The sequence below is a fragment of the Aegilops tauschii genome, chromosome 4 (assembly GCF_002575655.3).
Source record: "Aegilops tauschii subsp. strangulata cultivar AL8/78 chromosome 4, Aet v6.0, whole genome shotgun sequence".
NCBI lineage: Eukaryota > Viridiplantae > Streptophyta > Magnoliopsida > Poales > Poaceae > Aegilops > Aegilops tauschii.
This window is the reverse complement of record NC_053038.3, coordinates 20948683-20960619: the sequence shown is the minus strand read 5'-3', so window position 1 is coordinate 20960619 and position 11937 is coordinate 20948683. Positions and strand designations below refer to the sequence as shown.

The following is an 11937-nucleotide window of genomic DNA, read 5'->3' as shown; positions in this document are numbered from 1 at the left end:
GGTGGTAGCCCCTTCAACCAAGTGCGGGCCGTTCCATCCAACATCATGGTGAAGTACTTGGCCATTGCCGAATCACCGACCTCCAGTAGTTCCATGGCCATATCATAGCTTTCAATCCATGCCCCGGGCTATAAGTCGGCCGTGTAATTAGGCACCTTTCGAGGCCCCTTGAAATCCTTGGGCAAACGCTCATTACGCAGAGCCGGTACCAAGCAAGGGACACCTCCAGTCCTCGTGGTCATGCCTGCCTCAATAGAAGTCGTCGGATAAACCGGAAAAGACTGGTAAGCTGCCCGCTGAGCTGCCCGCTCAGCCTCTTGGCATATCCTGTCCTGATCAACCAAGTTAGGAGCTCCATCATGCGCCGGGTCATGCCCGCACGGCTGGCACGGCGCCGGGCATTGCTTGAAACGGCTGCTGAATCGATATGCCTGCTATAACTTGGGCTCCGGCTTGGGCGAGGGGTCGAATGAATCTTGTCTCGACTATAAGAATATGCCTCCTTCTGCGCCAGAGCCGTCTGAAGAAGTTCTCTGACCCTTCATGTTTCAATCGCCGTCGGAGAGTCGCCCTCCACCGGGAGAGCCGCCAATCGTGCCGCCACAGCGATCTTGTTCTCCAAAGGGTTAGAATAATGACCCGTTGATGTTGGTACATAATGAGGTGGAGCAGTATTCATACGAGGAGGTTCCATCACCCGTGGTTGAACCGGCATCCCAGCCCTGGGTGTTGCAACCCGGTTTACCTCCGGCGGGTTACTGGGGCCTGCAACGGGTGTGCGAAAGAGGTTTCTAGGATCATAATTCGGAGGCAGACGGGATTGAGCCTTCTGGTGCCTTCTCCTCATGACCTCATTTGATGCGTTCAGATCCATCGTAAGCTAGAAAGCCTCTGATTGAATCTGCTGAGCTCGAGCATCCAAAGCCGCCCGCTCTATGGCCATCCTGACGTCCTCCGCTGCTAGGTTTTCCTTGGCTTGTGCTACCTCCTCACGTAACCGTGCCACTTCTGCATCATGTGGAGCCTGATCTGCCGGATTAACCACGGCGGTTAACAGGGCTGTCATCCTATCCATGAGATCCATCAGCACCTGAGCCGGCGGGCGCGCAGGGCCTCCTACCCCGGATGCCGCTGACCCGGAGGTTATCGCTGCCGCAGCCGTAGAGTTTTGAACGGGTTGCGTGCCAGCCATGAAGATCCCCACTCTGCTCGGCGGCTCAAAGGGGTCCGGAATACTGCTCCCGTCGGAACAGCCCCCAAACCCACCGTCTTGCAATTGATACAATGAATCCGTCTCACCCGTGGATGACTCACCATCAGAGTAGATGGCCGTCTCACCGCCAGACACAGATCCTTCAGAAAATTCCCCTCCATGGATGCATCCCACGAAGGCACGCTTCATGGCGGGCTGAGCCCGGGCGGGTCTCGCACGCTGAGTCGTCTCGACAATGTTGGTGCAGATGTCCGGCTCAGGGCCTGGCTCGCCAATCTGGCCGATGAAGACATGGATTCCGCCAAAGGGGGCCCGGTACCCGTACTCAATTGAGCCGGCGTTGGGGACCCAGCCTGCGTCGTCGATGTAGAGCTTGCCGCGACGACTCTTGGTCATCCGGCCCACAGCGTATCCCTTGAGCCCTTCGAAGCTGCCCTTCAAGAACTCAAATCCATCGTGCGCAGGCCCCACGGTGGGCGCCAACTGTCGTGGAATTGTCACGGCAGATGTCCTAGTGAAAGGAATTAATCATGGAGCCATCACAACTAGGAAGCTTAAAGGGGTTAAAACGAGACAAAAGACACGAGGGTTTATACTGGTTCGGCCCCTTGCGGTGAAGGTAAAGGCCTAATCCAGTTTGGGGTGGTATTGCTTATGTTTCGATTACTAGGGAGCGAATCCGCTTGACCTAGCTTTCGATTTAATGTTATCTGTCTTTAAGCGCCGCCGGGTCGTCCCTTTATATATAGAGGTCGATGCCCAGCACCTCACAGAGTCCCGACCGGCTCATAAACAGTGTCTGGTTCGGTCTCTAACTATTTGTGCCTTACAATACAAGTTATGTACTTATGGCGGTTTATCTCTACGGGCCTTAAGTCACCTTTGGGCCTTGGCCCTTATCTAAACCGCCATCTTCCAGAGATGTCTTGGGCTTCATGAATCGCCATAGGTATAACCCGGCCCCTCCTGGGCGGGTCATACCTAATAGTTATATCCCCAACAGGTTGTAATTGGTCTTTACACTAGTGGCACAGTTGGGGAAAAATGATCTCTTGCAGACCACACACGAGGAACGTCTTTGTGCCAATGGCTGGAGTTGGTCTCTTCAATTAGTTCACTTAACTTCTATTTTATGTTTCCAATAATTCACTTAACTTTTGGTCTGTGGTTGATCTCTACACCAATGGCGCAGTTGTCGAAAAATTCCTTCACGAACAGAGTGTCATGTCATAAAAAACAATTCATCATATAAAGCTATGGGAAATGGTCATCGTCAACGTAAAGAGGAATACAATATGAACATAATCATTTTGTAGATAGTTGTGGGGAAAATTATTAAATAGTTTGTTTAACTTCTAGCATGTAGCTGGTCTGTGCGACAATTGGTAATGCACAACTGGATAGACCCAATTTGCTTAACTTCCAACAAATATGCATAATGATAATTTGGACTATTTCTCCCATGTATTAAGTTGATTAGTGGTGAAATCCGTCTGCCTAAGAGGTGGTCAAATCCATGAAGACCGTCGGCATCACCATCAGTTGGGCGGCTGCAGCCTATGAAGATTACTCTTCCTCTATAGTGGTTCTCTTGGTGTTTTTTCAACCATTACCTAGGGAGGCTAATATGGCAGCTTGGGTTTTATCTAGAAAGGCGGAAGGTTCTCTGCCGAGTGTGTGGCGAGAAACCCTCTAGATCTTGGTTGTTGTAATCATGAGTTTTTTAACAATATTGCATAATTAATATTGTTTGCCATGATGACTTTCCCCCAATATTTTGTACAACATTATTTCCTTATTTATCATGGTGCGTTAACTTGTGTGCAAGCATATTATTGTTGTCTACGCAGCTTACAGCTGATCGATAATCTCAAAATATTTGGAGAACTATAGTCGTCACAGTATAATTTGAAAATCAAATTTCACATATTCTTCAATAGTTTGTATTGTCAAAAAATAATCTATGGAGAACAACTTCATCAGATAGGGGAATATATATACTGATGGGAGAAATCTAAGCAGTAATCTGGGTATACACTTTTAATATAGGAACAATCATACTAATTCGATAATAAAATACGAAGATGTGATGCGGTTCATGGCACGACTCATGACTAACTGTGCATACAGATTAAGCTTAACTAAAGCTACAAATATGACATGGGTGCATTCATCAGGAATCCAGTAGAGGATTGAGTCATACATCAACTATCAGAACCACATGTCTTTAAGCTCCAAAGATATGATCAAGAATTATCTCAGAAGTAGAAAGATGAAACAACATATTAAAATGTAGTATAGAGCAACATGATCTGAAAATAAAAATTAATTCAAATAGTATCGCCTATCCAACTTAAGCCTGCATCTGGCCTCAAGGGAGAAACCAAATTGGAGACGAGTAGTTAGACTATTCCTTGTCCGGGAACCAGCGCTGGAAGTCTTGGCGGGGCGGTGTCACGTCCACCCACCGATACCTCCCATTGTCATTGTAGGTGTACCGCCGAAATGGGGGGGTGCTAGACCATCACCTCTACACAATTAGAGGTTGCATCATCCAAGAAGTAGATACCATCTTGAAATCCATAGCCGGGACAATCAGCCACCTCGTAGGACCTAGAGCGTCCTCGTGCAATGAACAACATCCTTTCATCTAGCTTGGGCAACTCTTCCCAGGTGAGTACAACCAATCCCGCATTGTTGAGGTGTTGCATCATCCGGTACACCTGGAATGCCCCTGCTTGGAGTGACACGACATGTCCTGGACAAAATGTCACCAACCTCATGACCATCAGCAGTTCCCCCCGGGACTCCACAAGGTAGCGAGCGGTGACTATCACATTGGAGTTGTGTGGTGACCTCCTCTGAAAATAGTACCGATGAACACCAACTTCCAACCAGACACCTTCTTGGAAATTCAATATGTTGTACGCAATGACATGCTCTGTATCGGTGAGGAAATGGAAAGCTCCTTTATGATGTATGACATCCTCAAATCGGGACCATGGGTCCAAGCAATTGCCAATGAAACCCATCGCCACTGGACGGTGATGATTGGCCCCGTCCAACCTCCAGAAGGAAAGTTGTGTTCGAGGGCTTGCGTGCGGCAAAAAGTTTAAGTCAACGATAGCGGCACCGAAGCACTCTGTGTTTGTCATCGGCGAGGAAGAAAGGGTGGCAGAGAGGATGACCATCGAGATAGGATTTTGTACATACCGACCAACGAATCCCACAGAGATGGAATTAGGGAGAGGGAAGTGTTGGTTGGTGTGGAAGTTGAGAAGCGTGTGGTGGTTGGTCTGGCCGAGGGCAAGGAAGATCCAACCGCCATCATAGGAGCCAAAGAAGTGCGCCCCGCCTACATCATGTCTGATGCGAAGGTTGTGGGTAGATCCATTATCTAGGATACAATAGAAGGATGCCATTCGCATGCTTTCCGGGACTGGAGGAAGAGAGAGAGGTGTGGTAGTGGGATTTGGGAGGAGGAGCCAAGGGAGCTTGTGCAGATGCGGGGGCTTTGGGACAGCCACCCACCAATCGTGGCACACACTAGACATGTACACATGATCAACGAGGCACGGGAGGCAGCGGGGGATCTCGACAAGGAGGTCAGCAGGGAGGTCCTTCCATGGTCGAGGAAGAATCTTAGCCATGGGGGCAAAATGAGAAGGATGGGATAAGAGGCAGAAGCTTGCTTGCTTATTGTGGGGGAAGAGACACACAGATTGAGAGATATATATATAGAAGAAGAGAGGGAGCAGATGATCATTGCATTAATCATTTTTCACTAATGCTCTAGCTTTATCTTCTAGAATGGATTTTTAGTAGTTCGCTTGCACAACGGAAACGCTCCCTGACTTTTAATTTTTTCCAGCTAATGATCATGCATTATTTTTTCTCTATCGCCCCTTTTAATTTTCCTAATGGGGTCCACATGCATGTTTTCTCTACTTTTCTTTCTCGCTTTGCTATTACACATGCTATTGGAACTTTTCTTTGGTTCACTCAATATCTGCCAGGAGAAGAACATGCCCGAGATGGAGGTTCGGACGACACGGTTGTCCATGGTGTCGACCTTGGAGGTGGGGAAACATGTTGACTAGTGCGTATGGGCACAAAGTGTACAGGTAGACAAAGGCTCTCTATGGGCTGAAGCAAGCCCCTCGGGCTTGGTATGATACACTGAAGGATTTCTTTATCAAAAAGGGATTCAAGCCTGATTCCACTCTATTCACATGTTCTTATAATGGCGGTCTTTTTGTGTGTCAAATATATGTGGACGATATTATCTTCGTCTGTCCTAAGTACTAACAATGCTTGCAGTGTTGAGTTTGGGAGAATGATGTCTAAGAAATATAAAATGGCCATGATGGGTGAGCTGGATTTCTTTCGCGGATTGCAAATCCGTCAGCTTTAGGCCATAATGTCACGGATGTGTCTTTTTTGTAGTGAGATATCGCTACCCACGCCATCCGTCCAGAGTCGTGTGCCATGGGGATGACCTGCCTTTCTATAGACCAGGCTATTGGGTTGCTTTGGCTAGCGAAAGAAGGAGATGTCTTTTGTCGTTGATAAATATACATGGTAGATACAAGCGCAATACAAACATGATCATTTGCAGACTACTAACGAGAAACATTTTTATGCCAATGGCTGCAGTTGTCCCCTTCAAATAGATCACTTAATTTCCATTTTATTTTTAAAATAGTTCACTTAACTTGTGGGTTGTAATTGGTCTTTACACTAGTGGCGCAGTTGGGGAAAAATGATCTCTTGCAGACCACTCATGAGGAACGTCTTTGTGCCAATGGCTGGAGATGGTATCTTCAATTAGTTCACGTAACTTCTATTTTCTGTTTCCAATAATTCACTTAACTTTTGGTCTGCGGTTGATCTCTACGCTAATGGCGTAGTTGTCGGAAAATTCCTTCACGAACAGAGTGTCATGTCATAAAAAACAATTCACCATATAAAGCTATGGGCAATGGTCATCGTCAAGGTAAAGAGGAATACAATATGAACATAATCATTTGTACATAGTTGTGGGGAAATTTGTTAAATAGTTCGTTTAACTTCTATTATGCAGTTGGTCTGTGCGACAATTGGTAATGCACAACTGGATAGACCCAATTTGCTTAACTTCCAGCAAATATGCATAATGATAATTTGGACTATTTGTCCCATGTATTAAGTTGATTAGTGGTGAAATCCGTCTGCCTAAGAGGTGGTCAAATTCATGAAGACCGGAGGCATCACCTTCAGTTGGGCGGCGGCAACCTATGAGGATTACTCTTCCTCTATAGTGGTTCTTTTGGTGTTTTTTCGACCATTACCTAGGGAGGCTAATATGGCAACTTGGGTTTTATCTAGAAAGGCGGAAGGTTCTTTGCCGAGTGTGTGGCGAGAAACCCTCTAGATCTTGGTTGTTGTAATCATGATTTTTTTAACAATATTGCATAATTAATACTGTTCGCCATGATGACTTTCCCCCAATATTTTGTACAACATTATTTCCTTATTTATCCTGGTGCGTTAACTTGTGTGCAAGCATATTATTGTTGTCTACGCAGCTTAGAGCTGATCTAGAATCTCAAAATATTAGGAGAACTGTAGTTGTCACAGTATAATTTGACAATCAAATTTCACATATTCTTTAATAGTTTGTATTGTCAAAAAAGAATCTATGGAGAACAACTTAATTAGATAGGTGATAATATATACTGATGGGAGAAATCTAAGCAGTAATCTAGGTATACACTTTTAATATAGGAACAATCAGACTATCTTATTCGAAAATAAAATACGAAGATGTGATGTGGTTCATGGCACGACTCATGACTAACTGTGCATACAGATTAAGCTTAACTAAGCGTCAAATATGACACGGGTGCATTCATAAGGAATCCAGTAGAGGATTGAGTCATACATCAACTATCAGAACTACATGTCTTTATGCCCCAAAGATATGATCAAGAATTATCTCAGAAGTAGAAACATGAAACAACATATTATAATGTAGTATAGAGCAACATGATTTGAAAATAGAAATTAATTCAAATAGTATCACCTATCCAACTGAAGCCTGCATATGGCCTCAAGGGAGAAACCAAATTGGAGACAAGTAGTTAGACTGTTCCTTGTCCGGGAACCAGCGCTGGAAGTCTTGGCGGGGCGGTGTCACGTCCACCCACCGATACCTCCCATTGTCATTGCAGGTGTACCGCCGAAATGGGGGGTGCTGGACCATCACCTCTACACAATTAGAGGTTGCATCGTCCAAGAAGTAGATACCATCTTGAAATCCATAGCCAAGAAAACCAGCCACCTCGTAGGACCTAAGGCATCCTTGTGCAACGTACAACATCCTTCCAAATGGCCTGGGCAGCTCTTCCCAGGCGAGTACAACCAATCCCGCATTGTTGAGGTGTTGCATCATCCGGTACACCTGGAATGCCCCTGCCTGTAGGGACACGACATGTCCTGGACAAAATGTCACCAACCTCACGACCATCAGTAGTTCCCCCGGGACTCCACAAGGTAGCGAGTGGTGACTGTCACATTGGAGTTGTGTGGTGACCTCCTCTGAAAATAGTACAGATGAACACCAACATTCAACCAGACACCTTCTTGGAAATTCAATATCTTGTACGCAATGACAGGCTCTGTATCGGTGAGGAAATGGAAAGCTCCTTTATGATGTATGACATCCTCAAATCGGGACCATGGATCCAAGCAATTGCCAATGAAACCCATCGCCACTGGATGGTGATGGTTGGCCCCGTCCATTCTCCAAATGGCAAGTTGTGTTCGAGGGTTCGTGTGCGGCAAAAAGCTTAAGTCAACGATAGCGGCACCGAAGCACTCTGTGTTTGTCGTCGGCGAGGAAGAAAGGGTGGCAGAGAGGATGACCATCGAGATAGGATTTTGTACATACCAACCAACGAATCCCATGGAGATGGAATCAGGGAGAAGGAAGTGTTGGTTGATGTGGAGGTTGAGAAGCATGTGGCGGTTGGTCTTGCCGAGGGCAAGGAAGATCCAACCGCCATCATAGGAGCCAAAGAAGCGCGCCCCGCCTACATCATGTCCGATGCGAAGGTTGTGGGTGGATCCATTATCTAGGATACAATAGAAGGATGCCATTCGCATGCTTCCCGGGACTGGAGGAAGAGAGAGAGGTGTGGTAGTGGGATTTGGGAGGAGGAGCTAAGGGAGCTTGTGCAGATGCGGGGGCTTTGGGAGAGCCACCCACCAATCGTGGCACACACTAGATATGTACACACGATCAACGAGGAATGAGAGGCAGCGGGCGATCTCGAAAAGGAGGTCAGCAGGGAGGTCCTTCCATAGTCGAGGAAGAATCTTAGCCATGGGAGCAAAATGAGAAGGATGGGATAAGAGGCAGAAGCTTGCTTGCTTATTGTGGGGGAAGAGACACACAACTTGAGATATATATAGAAGAAGAGAGGGAGCGGATGATCATTGCACTAATCATTTGTCATTAATGCTCTAGCTTTATCTTCTATAATGGATTTTTAGCAGTTCACTTGCACAACGGAAACGCTCCCTGACTTTTAATTTTTTCCAGCTAATGGCCATGCATTGTTTTTTCTCTATCGCCCCTTTTAATTTTCCTAATGGGGCCCACATGCATGCTTTCTCTACTTTTGTTTTTTGCTTTGCTATTACACATTCTATTGGAACTTTTCTTTGGTTCACTCAATTTCTGCCAAGAGAAGAACATGCCTGAGATGGAGGTTCGGACGACACGGTTGTCCATGGTGTCGACCTTGGAGGTGGGAAAACATGTTGACTAGTGCGTATGGGCACAAAGTGTACAGGTAGAAAAAGGCTCTCTATGGGCTGAAGCAAGCCCCTCGGGCTTGGTATGATACACTGAAGGATTTCTTTATCAAAAAGAGATACAAGCCTGATTCCACTCTATTCACATGTTCTTATAATGGCGGTATTTTTGTGTGTGAAATATATGTGGATGATATTATCTTCGTCTGTACTAAGTACTAACAATGCTTGAAGTGTTGAGTTTGGGAGAATGATGTCTAAGAAATATAAAATGTCCATGACGGGTGAGCTGGAATTCTTTCTCGGATTCCAAATCCGTCAGCTGGTCAATGTGAAATTCATCTATCAGGAAAATTAACTGAAGGACAGTCTAAAGAAGTTCAAAATGCAAGATTCCAAAGGAATCAAAAATCCAATGCCAACAAATGATCATCATGATGCACATGTGAACAGTAAAGATTATGATCCGAAAGCTCATCGTTCTATGATTGGTTCTCTACTTTACATATGTGCATCCCGACCTGACATTATGTTGATTGTTTGCATGTGTGCATGTTTATAAGCTGCACTGAAAGAATCACACCATCTCGATGTTAACCGTATTCTTAAATATTTGGCTGACACCCCTGCCTTGGGTTTATGGTACCCCAAGGGAGCTTAGTTTTATCTAGTGGGATATTCAGACTCATTATGCTGGGGCTGATACGTCCCAAACGTACCTACTTTTCCAAACACTTTTACTCTTGTTTTGGAATCTAATTTGCATCATTTGAATGGAACTAACCCGAACTGACGATGTTTTCAGCAGAATTGCTATAATGTTACTTTTGTGCAGAAATAAAAGTTCTCGGATTGAGCTAAAAAATTACAGAGAATATTTCCAGAACATATGAAAAATATTTGCGAAGAGAACTACCGGAGGGGGCCACCTTGGAGCCAAAATCTCAGGGGGTGCGCCCACGGAGAATATTTCCAGAACATATGAAAAATATTGGCGAAGAGAACTACTAGAAGGTGGGCACCTAGGAGCCACAAGCTCAGGGGGCGCACCCACCCCCTAGGGTGCGTCGTGTGAGCTTATGGGCACCTAGAGCCTCCGTTTTCCCTAACTCCAACTCCATAAGTACCGTATTGCGAACAAAAAAATTTAGAGAGAAAGTATCATCATGTTTTACGATATGGAGCAGGTGCCACCTCCTGTTCTTCATCGGGAGGGCTGGTCTGCAGTCCGTTCAGGGCTCCAGAGAGGGGGATTCGACGACGTCGTCATCATAAACCATCCTCCATTAACAATTCCATGATGGTCACCACCAGGAGTGAGTAATTTCTTCATAGGCTTGTTGAACGGTGATGGAGTTGGAAGAGATTTGTCATGTAATCGAGTCATTTTGTTAGGGGTTGATCCCTAGCATCCACTATGTTTTGAGATTGATGTTGCTATGACTTTGCTATGCTTAATGCTTGTCACTAGGGCACAAGTGCCATGATTTCAGATCTGAACACTTTATGTTTTCATGAATATATTTGGGTTGTTGATCCTACCTTGCAAGTTGTATGCACCTATTACGTGTTATGATCCGCATACCCCGAGGTGACAAAAATTGGGATTCTTTTCGGTGATTAGCGTAGTATGAGGAGTTCGTGTATTCACCATGTGTTAATGCTTTGTTCCGGTTCCCCATTAAAAGGAGACCTTAATATCCCTTAGATTTCCTTATGGACCCCGCTGCCACAGGAGGGTAGGACAAAAGATGGCATGCAAGTTCTTATCATAAGCACGTATAACTATATACATAATACATGCCTACATTATATTGATGAATTGGAGCTATTGTGTGTCGCTCTAGGTTGTGACTGTTATATGATGAATATCATCAACACAATTATCCATCGCTGATCCAATGCCTATGCTTTTCCCATAATTATCTTTGTTAAGTTACTTTCGTTGTTGTTGATGTAACAATTTTGTATTGTTCCTCTTCCTGTTACTATTGCCACTTTGCTACTAAACACTTTCTTGCAGAAATATAATTTCCTAGGTGTGGTTGAATCGACAACTCAACTGCTGAGGCTCATAAATATTCTTTGGCTCCCCTTGCGTTGAACCAATAAATATGGGTGAAATACTACCCTCGAAGACTGTCACGATCCCTTATGCTTATGGGTTATCAAGACCTTTTTCTGGCGCCATTACCGGGGATCATAGCTCTATTTATTGAGTTCACTTGGGATTTTACACTATGAAGAATCCGAAAGACACTAAGACTAAGATCATACACTCTAAGACGAGGGGAGGTAAGGAACTACCATCTAGCTCCGCACTTGATTCGCCTTTAGTTTTGAGTAGGCTTGCGACACCACCACCTATTATTCATTCTTATATGTCGCAAGTAATTGATGATACTACTTCTGCTTTAAATGAAACTTGTGATGATGCTAGTACTTTGCTTGATAATACTGTGCCACTAGGTGAATTTCTTGATGAACAACTTGCTAAAGCTAAAGAACTTGAAACTGATGAAAATTATGATTCACCTATTATGGCTAGCTCTCCTACTAGAGTTGAGATACCTGATGGTTATGTTATGGAAGGGGAGATAGCTAGATAATTTCTTGGTTGTAATGATAGATATGATGTTAAGAAATTACTGAGTAAGCTGAAAGAAAAATCTGTGATGGAGAAAATGAAATATGATCCTAAATTTTCTACTTCTCCTATCTTTGTTACCGGTAAGGATAACGAATTCTCCATCGATCCTGAGTTAATTACTTTAGTTGAATCTGGTCCATTTCATGGTTATGAAACTGAAACTGTTATGGCACACCTTACCAAATTGAATGATATAGCCACCCTATTTGCTCATGAGGAAAATCTTCGCTATTACTATATTATTAAGGTGTTTCCTTTATCATTAAAGGGTGAT

General features: G+C 44.7%; 2 pseudogenes; both read right to left on the bottom strand.

Moving 5' to 3' along the window:
• Positions 1-3478: 3478 nt before the first annotated feature.
• LOC109748835 (uncharacterized) lies at positions 3479-4863 on the bottom strand (annotated as a pseudogene).
• Positions 4864-7081: 2218 nt separating this feature from the next.
• On the bottom strand, positions 7082-8581 carry LOC109748833 (uncharacterized; annotated as a pseudogene).
• Between the last annotated feature and the right edge of the window lie 3356 nt (positions 8582-11937).